This window comes from Anomaloglossus baeobatrachus, chromosome 3 (genome assembly GCF_048569485.1).
Source record: "Anomaloglossus baeobatrachus isolate aAnoBae1 chromosome 3, aAnoBae1.hap1, whole genome shotgun sequence".
Lineage (NCBI taxonomy): Eukaryota > Metazoa > Chordata > Amphibia > Anura > Aromobatidae > Anomaloglossus > Anomaloglossus baeobatrachus.
This window is the reverse complement of record NC_134355.1, coordinates 400,165,927-400,178,591: the sequence shown is the minus strand read 5'-3', so window position 1 is coordinate 400,178,591 and position 12,665 is coordinate 400,165,927. Positions and strand designations below refer to the sequence as shown.

The 12,665-nt window shown below is 46.8% G+C and overlaps 1 protein-coding gene across 1 annotated transcript in view; it reads left to right on the top strand.

Annotated features, from left to right (window-relative positions):
- The first annotated feature begins 841 nt into the window (after window positions 1-841).
- PHF3 (PHD finger protein 3) overlaps window positions 842-12,665 on the top strand; it is a 180,498-nt gene continuing 168,674 nt past the window's right edge. The window contains exon 1 of the mRNA XM_075340255.1: window positions 842-907. The gene's annotated coding sequence lies outside the window, so the exon portion shown is untranslated. The remainder of the gene's footprint in view (window positions 908-12,665) is intronic.

Below are 12,665 nucleotides of genomic sequence, written 5' to 3'. Positions count from 1 at the left end.
CAGAACAGTATGTTATTATGAGAGCAAACTGTCGGTCATTACATGTCTCACACTTTCAATAAAAATAAGCCCTGGAGGTAGATTCTCAGGGAGATCAGTCCTACATAGCCTGGAACAGCTCATTTATATATAAAGAAAAATGTGGATTTCTCCGGAATAACATCAGATCAATCACACATATCAAGGTATCATTGTATTCAGCTTCCTGAGACTTATGTGCCCTTATAAGCAGCTTAGGAGGGTCGATCCTACTGACAAATTCATGTTACTAGTCCAAATGAAAAGTTTATGTCCCCTATGCATCAAAGCCTTTACATAAAATTCATTGAAAAGTCGCCTAATATAAAATTCACACTATTTTTGCCCAGTTCTGACACAGTGAGCATAGCTGGGAAAGAACGAACAATGTCAGCCTTGTGTATTAGGGGCCTATGGCTGTAGTGGGATACAACCAACACTGGGGTCCCAGGTGTACCAACAGGTGTGACAAGGAGGCCTACAGAGATATACTGGAAACTCCAGTATATACCTGAGAGCAGGCATGCCAATGTGCCATAATTAAAGGGATGCTAAGCCATAATTTAAGGGCTGCTAATTGGCCCTAATTTCTGCCCCAATGTCCCTGTGGTGGGGACTTTTCCCACTTGGTTTGTCTTAATACAAGTCATAGAGTGGTGTGTGCTGAGCACAGGCCCCACACAGGTGACAGGCAGCAGCACACTCGTGTGACTGAGGCGCCACACTGTACACTGAGCTAACAGTGAGCTCGGGAGCGCGCGCCAGGCTTCTGCGAGTCACGTGATAGAGGACAGGCGCTCGGGGACGCGCATTCGCTTGCGATTAGCAGCGCGCTGGGTATGAGGCCGTAGACATGAGCAGCTCGTCACCCGTGACCGCCCCCAGTACGGTAAGTGGCCCGCTAGCTATTGGGGGCCCCTCACCCCCGCTTATCAGGCTGCGCGCAGGGTGCGGTGTGAGGAGACTTGTGGCTGAAGTTGTGTGTATGGACAATGTCGCCTGGAAGAACGTAGGCCTCCTCAGATGATATTATGGGCGCAAGTGTGGGGCGTGTTTACACGGCGGTGTGCGGGCAGGGCTGCTGCTGTGCGGGCACGGCTTGTTTTCAGTGTCATGTATGCCATGTGCACATGCGTGCTCCGGCCTGTCCTGCATGTGCCCTGTGGCCTGCCGCCTGCACAGGAGCCCATCTGGGCACATGCCATGCCGAGGCTGCTGACAACTTCCACCGCGGGCTATTCGGAGACATTGTGCGCGATTTCTCAGGGTCAGACCCAATGTGGCTGTAAGGAGAGCAAGGCATGGTGTGTGGGCAAAAACAGTAGGACAAGAGCCCAAAGCCCCAGGCATCGATGGCAACTTTCTAGGTGGCCACCGCTACAGTAACCTAGAATAAGGTGGCTACGGCTACAGTAACCTAGAATAAGGTGGCCACCGCTACAATAACCTAGAATAAGGTGGCCACTGCTACAGTAACCTAGAATATGGTGGCCACTGCTACAGTAACCTAGAATAAGGTGGCCACCGCTACAGTAACCTAGAATGTGGTGGCCACTGCTACAGTAACCTAGAATGTGGTGGCCACTGCTACAGTAACCTAGAATGTGGTGGCCACTGCTACAGTAACCTAGAATATGGTGGCCACTGCTATAGTAACCTAGAATAAGGTGGCTACCGCTACAGTAACCTAGAATAAGGTGGCTACCGCTACAGTAACCTAGAATGTGGTGGCCACCGCTACAGTAACCTAGAATGTGGTGGCCACTGCTACAGTAACCTAGAATGTGGTGGCCACTGCTACAGTAACCTAGAATATGGTGGCCACTGCTACAGTAACCTAGAATAAGGTGGCTACCGCTACAGTAACCTAGAATAAGGTGGCTACCGCTACAGTAACCTAGAATAAGGTGGCCACCACTACAGTAACCTAGAATGTGGTGGCCACCGCTACAGTAACCTAGAATATGGTGGCCACTGCTACAGTAACCTAGAATAAGGTGGCTACCGCTACAGTAACCTAGAATAAGGTGGCTACCGCTACAGTAACCTAGAATAAGGTGGCTACCGCTACAGTAACCTAGAATAAGGTGGCCACCGCTACAGTAACCTAGAAATAGATGGCCACTGCTACAATAACCTAGAATAAGGTGGCTACAGTAACCTAGAATATGGTGGCCACTGCTACAGTAACCTAGAATGTGGTGGCCACCGCTACAGTAACCTAGAATGTGGTGGCCACCGCTACAGTAACCTAGAATGTGGTGGCCACCGCTACAGTAACCTAGAATAAGGTGGCCACCGCTACAGTAACCTAGAATAAGGTGGCCACCGCTACAGTAACCTAGAATGTGGTGGCCACCGCTACAGTAACCTAGAATGTGGTGGCCACCGCTACAGTAACCTAGAATAAGGTGGCTACGGCTACAGTAATCTAGAATATGGTGGCCACTGCTACAGTAACCTAGAATATGGTGGCCACTGCTACAGTAACCTAGAATATGGTGGACACGGCTACAGTAACCTAGAATATGGTGGACACGGCTACAGTAACCTAAAATATGGTGGCCACCGCTACAGTAACCTAGAAAAAGGTGGCTACAGTAACCTAGAATATGGTGGCCACTGCTACAGTAACCTAGAATATGGTGGCCACTGCTACAGTAACCTAGAATATGGTGGCCACCGCTACAGTAACCTAGAATAAGGTGGCCACTGCTACAGTAACCTAGAATAAGGTCGCAATGGCTACAGTAACCTAGAATAAGGTGGCAATGGCTACAGTAACCTAGAATATGGTGGCCACCGCTACAGTAACCTAGAATAAGGTGGCCACCGCTACAGTAACCTAGAATAAGGTGGCCACCGCTACAGTAACCTAGAATAAGGTGGTCACCGCTACAGTAACCTAGAATATGGTGGTCACCGCTACAGTAACCTAGAATATGGTGGTCACCGCTACAGTAACCTAGAATATGGTGGTCACCGCTACAGTAACCTAGTATAAGGTGGCCACGGCTACAGTAACCTAGAATAAGGTGGTCACTGCTACAATAACCTAGAATATGGTTGTCACCGCTACAGTAACCTAGAATACTTGCCTTTTTCCGGTATACACCTGTGCAAGAGCTGTTATAATGCAGCCCTTTTAATGGCATCTGGATGATGCCCCCTCCAGGTGAATGGCACCTAATTATTTACCACAAAATCCTCTGAAAAGCCTGAAAAATCTTTCTATTAATCTTTAAGGAAAATCTACTTTGTGATTTTGAGTTTTTTTTTTTACCCTGGAAGTAGTGGTGAGCGAGCACTACAACGCTCAGGTACTCGTAACTAGTAGGCATGAGCGAGCACTACTACGCTCGGGTGATCATAACTATACCGTGTGCAGAATTATTAGGCAAGTTGTATTTTAGAGGATTTTGTTTTATTATTGATCAACAACTACAATGTTCTCAATCAATCCAAAAGACTCATAAATATCAAAGTTTAATATTTTTGGAAGTCGAAGTGGGTTTTTTTTTTTAGATTTGGCTATCTTAGGTGGATATCTGTTTTTGCAGGTAACTATTACTGTGCAGAATTATTAGGCAACTTAATAAAAACCAAATATATTCCCATCTCACTTGTTTATTTTCACCAGGTAAACCAATATAACTGCACAACATTTAGAAATAAACATTTCTGACATGCAAAAGCAAAACCCCAAAAATTTAGTGCCCAATATAGAAACCTTTCTTTATGATGACACTTAACAGCCTACCATCCATAGATTGTCAGTTGCTTGATCTGTTTACGATCAACATTGTGTGCAGCTGCCACCACAGCCTCCCAGACACTGTTCCGAGAGGTGCACTCTTTTCCCTCCCTGTAGATCTCACATTTTAAGAAGGACCACGGGTTCTCTATGGGGTTCAGATCAGGTGAACAAGGGGGCCATGTCATTATTTTTTCATCTTTTAGACCTTTACTGGCCAGCCCAGCTGTGGAGTAGTTGGATGCATGTGATGGAGCATTGTCCTGCATGAAAATCATGTTTTTCTTGAATATTAGCGACTTATTCCTGTATCACTGCTTGAAGAAGTTGTCTTCCAGAAACTGGCAATAGGTCTGTGAGTTGAGCTTCACTCCATCCTCAACCCGACAAGGTCCCACAAGTTGATCTTTGATGATACCAGCCCATACCAGTACCCCACCTCCACCTTGCTGGCATCGGAGTTGGCCCATCAAGAGTCTCTCTCATGTCATCAGTCCATAAAACCTTTGAAAAATCAGTCTTAAGATATTTCTTGGCCCAGTATTGATGTTTTATCTTCTGCTTCTTATTCAAAGGTGGTTGTTTTTCAGCCTTCCTTACCTTGGCCATGTCCCTGAGTATGGCACACCTTGTGCTTTTTGATACTCCAGTAATGTTGCAGCTCTGAAATATGGCCAAACTGGTGGCAAATGGCATCTTGGCAGCTTCACGCTTGATTTTCCGCAATTCAAAGGCAGTTATTTTGCGCCTTTTTTGCCCAACACGCTGCTTGCGACCCTGTTGGCTATTTACCATGAAACGCTTGATTGTTCGGTGATCACGCTTCAAAAGTTTGGCAATTTCAAGACTCTTGCATCCCTCTGCAAGACATTTTACAATTCTGGACTTTTCAGAGCCCGTCAAATCTCTCTTCTGACCCATTTTGCCAAAGGAAAGGAAGTTGCCTAATAATTAAGCACACCTTATATAGGGTGTTGATGTCATTACACCCCACCTCTCCTCATTACAGAGATGCACATCACCTGATTTACTTAATTGGTAGTTGGCTCTCAAGCCTACAGTATACAGCTTGGAGTAGGACAACATGTATAAAAAGTATCATGTGATCAAAATACTCATTTGCCTAATAATTCTGCACACAGTGTAGTAGTGATGAGCGAACACTACTATGCTTGGGTGCTTGGTACTCGTAACTAGTAGTGATGAGCGAGTACTACCACATCACTATACATGTAAATGCACATCATTTCTTTGATTAAATAGACTCTGAAGGAAACCTCTCGAAACTAGCCACAGCCCAATCAAAAGTCTACAAGAAAACCTTAAAAATAAAAAAAACAAAAAAAACAAAACTTTGTCTAGGTGAACATAATGTTTTGCTATGGGAAAACGCCTGCAGTGTCTTTCCTGAAGCTTTTTTTTATTTTTATTTCTGATGTGTTATTTTTGGCATCAGGCTTTATTTACTTTTTTAAACATTCTATATGACAGTGACCTTTTTAGCCTCTTCATGTTTTTTAAGGCCTGAAATGGTTAAAAGAATTGTAAAAGAGGGAATATATGCCCAGCAAGTCGTTTGCAATTGCTGCGCTCAAGTTCATTCTTTTTGGCGCTATGAGCGCATTTGTATCAGAAATTGGCTTCTTGTCTTCTTTTTGAATGTAAATTTTTTTATTTTTTTTAACGATTAAATATTAAGCTTTTTTTATGTTTTTAAACATTAATCATACTGATATGGAGAATTATATTGCCAGGTCATTTTTACTGCAAAGTGAATGGTATAAAATCAAACCAAAAAAACAATTATGGAAGTGCGGGATTTTTATATTCCCACTATTTCACACCTCGTAAATTGTTTTTCCTTATTTTTAAAGGGAACCTGTCACCAGGTTTTTACCTTATGTGCTGCGGCCACCACCAGTGAGCCCTTATATACAGCATCCCAGAATACTGTATATAAGAGCCCAGGCCAAGCTATATAACGTAAAAAACACTTTTATAATCTCACATAGGGCGCTGTTCGGTCCGATGGGCGTCTCTGCCCTCCGCTCCGATGGGCGTCTCTGCCCTCCGCTCCGATGGGCGTCTCTGCCCTCCGCTCCGATGGGCGTCTCTGCCCTCCGCTCCGATGGGCGTCTCTGCCCTCCGCTCCGATGGGCGTCTCTGCCCTCCGCTCCGATGGGCGTCTCTGCCCTCCGCTCCGATGGGCGTCTCTGCCCTCCGCTCCGATGGGCGTCTCTGCCCTCCGCTCCGATGGGCGTCTCTGCCCTCCGCTCCGATGGGCGTCTCTGCCCTCCGCTCCGATGGGCGTCTCTGCCCTCCGCTCCGATGGGCGTCTCTGCCCTCCGGTCCGATGGACGTCTCTGCCCTCCGGTCCGATGGGCGTCTCTGCCCTCCGGTCCGATGGGCGTCTCTGCCCTCCGGTCCGATGGGCGTCTCTGCCCTCCGCTCCGATGGGTGTCTCTGCCCTCCGGTCCGGAATGCTGTATATAAGGGCTTAGTGGTGATGGCCACAGCTTATAGGGGCCATATCTTGTGACAGGTTCCCTTTAAGTACATTAGGTCACATGCACATGTTGATTGTTAGGGGTGCTTCACACACAGCGAGCTCGCTGCCGAGATCGCTGCTGAGTCACGCTTTTTGTGACGCAGCAGGGACCTCATTAGCGATCTCGCTGTGTGTGACAATGAGCAGCGATCTGGCCCCTGCTGCGAGATCGCTGCTCGTTACACACAGCCCTGGTTCATTTTCTTCAAAGGCGCTCTCCCACTGTGACACACAGATCGCTGTGTGTGACAGCGAGAGAGCGACGAATGAAGCGAGCAGGGGAGCAGGAGCCGGCGTCTGACAGCTGAGGTAAGCTGTATCCAAGATAAACATCGGGTAACCAAGGTGGTTACCCGATATTTACCTTAGTTACCAGCCTCTGCAGCTCTCACGCTGCCTGTGCTGCCGGCTCCGGCTCTCTGCACATGTAGCTGCTGTACACATCGGGTTAATTAACCCGATGTGTACAGCAGCTAGGAGAGCAAGGAGCCAGCGCTCAGTGTGCGCGGCTCCCTGCTCTCTGCACATGTAGCTGCATTACACATCGGGTTAATTAACCCGATGTGTACTGTAGCTAGGAGAGCAAGGAGCCAGCGCTCAGTGTGCGAGGCTCCCTGCTCCCTGCTCACACAGCTAAGCGGTGTGTGCTGGTAACTAATGTAAACATCGGGTAACCATACCCGATGTTTACCTTAGTTACCAGTCTCCGCAGCTTCCAGACGGCGGCTCCGTGCAAGCGCAGCGTCGCTTGCACGTCGCTGCTGGCTGGGGGCTGTTCACTGGTCGCTGGTGAGATCTGCCTGTTTGACAGCTCACCAGCGACCATGTAGCGATGCAGCAGCGATCCTGACCAGGTCAGATCGCTGGTCGGATCGCTGCTGCATCGCTAAGTGTGAAGGTACCATTAGATGAGTTTTATACCTCAGTATTTGGAAGCTAAAACCAGGAGCGGAACAATCAGAAAAAATATAATAGAAACACGGGCACCACCTCTATATTTATCACCCACTCCTGGTTTTGGTTTACAGATACTGAGATAAAAAAACCTCACCAAATACTCAACGTGTGCATGGGGCCTTAAGGTCCCGTCACACATAACGAGATCACTAGCGAGATCGCAGCTGAGTCACGGTTTCTGTGACGCAGTAGCGATCCCGTTAGCGATCTTGTTATGAGTGACATCTACCAGCGATCAGGCCCCTGCTGTGAGATCTCTAGTCGTTGCAGAATGGTCCAGGCCATTTTTTTCAAAGGCGATGTCCTGCTGGGCAGGGCACATCGCTGTGTTTGACACTGTCTGTCAGGGTCACAGTGACTGCCGAGATCGTTATACAGGTCGCTACTGCGACCTGTATTGTTCCTGCATCGCTGGTAAGGTCTGACTGTGTGACATCTCACCTGCGACCTCCCAGCGACTTACCAGCGATCCCTATCTGGTCGCATCGTTTTCGGGATCGCTGGTAAGTCGTTGTGTGTGACTGGGCCTTTAGGCTATGTGCGCACGTAACGTTTGTCCCTGCAGAAATTTCTGCAGCGATTTGAACAGCATATGTGCGCTTCAGATCGCTGCATAAAGAGTCCGTAATGGAAAAAAAAAAAGCCGATTTCATGTGCTCTGACTGCAGCCCCTCCCATAGACAGAGCGGGGGATGCATGCAGAGCGCAGGAAAGAAGTGACATGTCACTTCTTAGAACGCACACTTCGGGCAGCAGCCAAAGCGCTGCGCTCTAATACGCCACGTGCGCACATCTCCTGCATAATCTTCATAATTATGCTGGGGACGCAGGACGCATGCAGTTACGCTGCGGTGCAGATCGCAGCGTAACTGCATGCAAATACGCAACGTGCGTACAGAACCTTAAACTGTAAAGTAAATGGTATAATTCGAAACGTCTTGTCCACAAAAATAAAGACCTTATACAGCTTGGTTACCTAATAAATAATAAAAAAATAATGAAATATTATAGCTCTTGGAAAAAGGGTGGTCATAAATAAATGTATTATTGCATCTTGTACATTATATATGTTCTATGACTCCACTTTTAGGCACCTGGCTGTAGTAATAGAAGATTGGTGCACTGTATTTACAATGTATTGCAGATCTGCTCAAAACTTAACATTTTTAGTACATCATGGGCAAGGTTTGAGTACTCCACAAATTTACCTAAGGCCTGCGCCACACATCCGTGCCTCCGGCACGTGTTTGTCATTTTTTACACGTACCGGTGGCACGGAGACATGTACAGCAATGCTACCCTATGGTAGCAGGCACACACACGTAAAACCACACGGAACGTGTGTCCGTGTGCGTTTGTACGTGTGTGCGATTTTCAAAGCGCTGACATGTCAGTGTTTTCTCCGGCAGCACGGGTGTTACACGGCCCGCACCCGTACCACACGGGTGTAGTGTGGATGCGGTCCCGTGTGACACGCGCCGGAGTAAACACACATGTCAGGGAAAAAAATAAAAAACATTAACTCACCTTCTCCAGCCCTCCTGTCTCTGCCGCTGCTGCCTCTTGCTGCCGACCGCCGCTCATTATTCTCATTGAATATTCACTTCACTGCCTGGCAGCAGCAGCAGCGGGGAGACGGGAGGGCTGGAGACCGAGGATCAGCACCAAGGACAGCAGCGCGGACATCAGGAAGGACCAGGTGAGTATAATAATTACCGGTTCTACGTGTGCTATCGCGGATAGCACACGTAGAACACACGTGGACCGCACATACCAGAGACACGTACTTACCTGCACGCAACACGCAGGGAAAATACGTGTCTCTCGGCACGTGCGTGAATTTCACGTGAGTGTGGCAGAGGCCTAAAAGGGGTTTTCACATGAAAAAGTTAAAGGGAACCTGTCAGGTTCAATATGCACCCAGAACCACAAGCAGTTCTGGGTATATATTGCTAATCGCTGCCTAACCGTCCCTGTATACAATACCATAGATAAAGAGATCTTTAGAAAAAGTATTTCTAAAGATCTATTATTTTATGCTAATGAGTGCGGGGACTAATCCCAAGGGTGTTGCTTCCCTTGCTAGTCGGCCCACATAGCATGTTAGCACGCCCCTCTGGGTATGCTAACATACTTCACAATGCCCAGCATCATGGCAACGTGATACAAAGCCGTTAGCATTGAGTGTCTTTGACACCGAGTGTATGCAGTCAGTCTTCAAAGACACTCACTGCTCATAAGCAGAAGTCATGCGCTCTTCCGGTCATGCGCACTACTCTTGTTTGATCACGTGCACCCAGTTTCTGAGTAGTGCACATCACCAGAAGAAGCTGAAAGGTACAAAGCCGTTACATTTTGCTACTATCACGCTGTAAAACTGTAAAAATTATTATTTTTTTTGTTTTTTTTATGCTTTAACAAGCAGGGCTGTATGAGGAATTATTTCTTGTCTGACGAGTTGAAGATTTTGTTTATCTCTATTCAGATTTTGCAGACAGAATGAATAAAAACCAACAATTCAGTTATAGGTTTAATTAGATTTATATAATTTTTTTATGCTTTGCAACTTTTACATACCCAAAAACATTATATTTTACGAAAAGTAATTATCTTGTATTGCCATGCTCAGAGGTGTAGCTATTTTTTTGCTGAATGAGCCATGTAAGGCTATGTGTCCATGGGAGAATGTAGCTGCGGATTTTTCTGCATCAAAATCCGCAGCTTTCCCGCAAAATCCGCAGGTGCGGATTTGCCGCGGATTTTGCGATTTTTCTTTTTTTTAATTTTAGGCTATGTGCCCACGCTGCGGATTTGCCGCGGATTTACCGCGGATTTGCTGAAAATCTGCAGCAGTGGCACTTCCAAGCCATTTCAATGGCATTTTGGAAATGCTGTGTCCATGCTGCGGATTTTTCCGCTGCGGATTTGCCGCGGATTTTGATGCGGAAAAATCTGCAGCATGTCAATTGTTTGTTGCGGATTTTGGTGCGGATTTGGGTATAGAATGGGAAAAAAAAAAAAAAAAATCCGCATCAAAATCCGCGGTAAATCCGCGGGTGCGGATTTGCCGCGAAAGTCGCGGATTTTCAGGCAGAAAAGTCCGCAGGTACATTCTACCGTGGACACATAGCCTTAAAGGCAAAATCCGGATGAAAATCTGCAACAATAATTGACATGTTGCAGATTTTTCTGGATCAAAATCCGCACGAAATCCGCTGCGGAAAAATCCGCAGCATGGGCACAGCATTTCCAAAATGCCATAGAAATGGCTGGGAAGTACCTGTGCTGCAGGTTTTCGGGAAATACGCGGCAAAATCCGCGCATTTTCCGCAGCGTGGGCACATAGCCTTAGGGCTTGTTTTTTGTGAGACTGTTTGCAGTTTTTATTTACCGTATATTTTATTAACCATTTTATTTTGATTGCTTTTTATTCAGTTTTTTGTGTCAGTATGATGAAAAAGCCTCCTTTTTGGTGTGGGTTTTATAGGGGGCAAGCTTGTCAAAGGGAGTTTTTTAACCACTTAAATATTGCTATTGCCATTGACAGCAGCATGTAAGAGGCGCTATAGACTTATTCCTGATCACGGTTTTAAAACTGCGATAAGGGAATAAGGCCCGTTAGTGACCGCTGTTTTTATTCAGATCAACTTTCGTTAAGCGGAGAAAGTATTTTTTGTCATTTTTTTTTTTACTTAGTTCCTCTATGGGACATCAATTTTCCCTGCCTTCTCTGGTCTAATACTCTGCAATGCAAGTTATTAGAGCTGTCAATCGCACACAGGCAGGAGGTGTGACAGGCCCTGCTCGAGGCAGGACCTCACAGACACCATACAAAGGTGAGCTCGCGGCCATTAGTGGGACCTAGATCACCATGGAGACCATTGGCATGATGCAATCACAATCGCTTTGTGCCAAGCAGATCAGATGATGAGCCTTTCTCTATTGTAAGCGGTTCGATGCCACTATCGCTATTGACGGCAGCATCAGAGGGGTCTGCGATCGGGTACTAATACCGATCTTAGGAATTTCTGCAGGGTGTCAGCTATGCTATATAGTCGACACTAGCTGATCTATCCTTTAAAAATTTGCCTGAGGTTCAAGGCAGGTGCTTCATATAGGGTCCAATTCATCAAAGTAATTTCTCCGGAAAACTTGGGTAGATTACAAAACTTTTGTGCAACAGTGAGTTGAGGAAAAATGTTACAACTTGGCATTTACACACCAGTTCCTCCCAAAGCCACTGCAGTGGGTAGAGTTGTTGTGGGATGGCCGCATGGTGGGTGGTGGAGTGATACGACAGCTCATCCAATTCATGAGTAGCTGTGACTATCCACATGTCAGACATTTTAGTCCCATCAAGAACAGGAGTTTGACTTCCGGCTTGGCACACGCCACTTGTCAGACACTTGCGATTAAGAAGCGGGCACTTAAAGAATCAGACACGCCTAACTCTTACAAGCCCCTCAACAAGACTGGTTAGAAAGTAGATCCTGGTGAATCGGGGCCATTATTTTTTCACTGTAGCCGTAGTCTTGGGTTATATGCACTCGCTGCATTTTTATCGCATTTTTGTCTCGCTTTTTGGTGCAGTTTTAGGTCCTGTGCGCACTTACCGTTTTTTGCCGCGGATTTCCTGTGGTTTTGCTGCATGTTTCGCTGCAGAAAATGTTCATAACATCTCTGCAGTGATTCACCAACAAAACCTATGGGAAAAAAAAATCCTGTGCGCACTATGCAGAATTTGACAGCTGCATGTTTTGCTGCGGGATTCCCGCAGCAAAAACAATTGCATGTCACTTCTTTTCCGCACGTCGCTGCGGGATTTCACTCCATTGACTCCAATGTAATCGTAAATTCCCGCAGGGAATAACGCAGGCAGCAAATTCTGTGCGGTTCACTGCGTTTTCCTCCGTTATTCCCTGCGGTATTTCGCGGTTTACCTGCGGTAATGTACATCGATGACCTGCGGTTTTGCAGGGAAGTGATGTCATTATGACAGGAAGAGGAAGTGGAGCAGAGAATAAACACACACACATCACAGACACACACAGACATCACAGACATAGAACACAGACACAGACATATAGTATACACACAGAACGCAAACAGAAATATAGAAAACAAAGCACGTGGGCTCCGCTGTATTTTTACCTTCCAGCCGAGGTAAGCACACAGCGGCGGCCCGGTATTCTCAGGCTGGGGAGGGCGAGGGGCAGGGTTAATGTCCCCCGCCTCCCTCCCATCTCCCGCATCCGAGAATATCAGCCGCAGCTGCCCCGGGACTGTCGCATCCATTATGCGGCAGTACCGGAGTGTCCCTGGCTCTTCCTGCTGCCGTGATGCAGTGACAGTCAGGGTAATACAAGGAGTTAATGGCGGCGGATCACC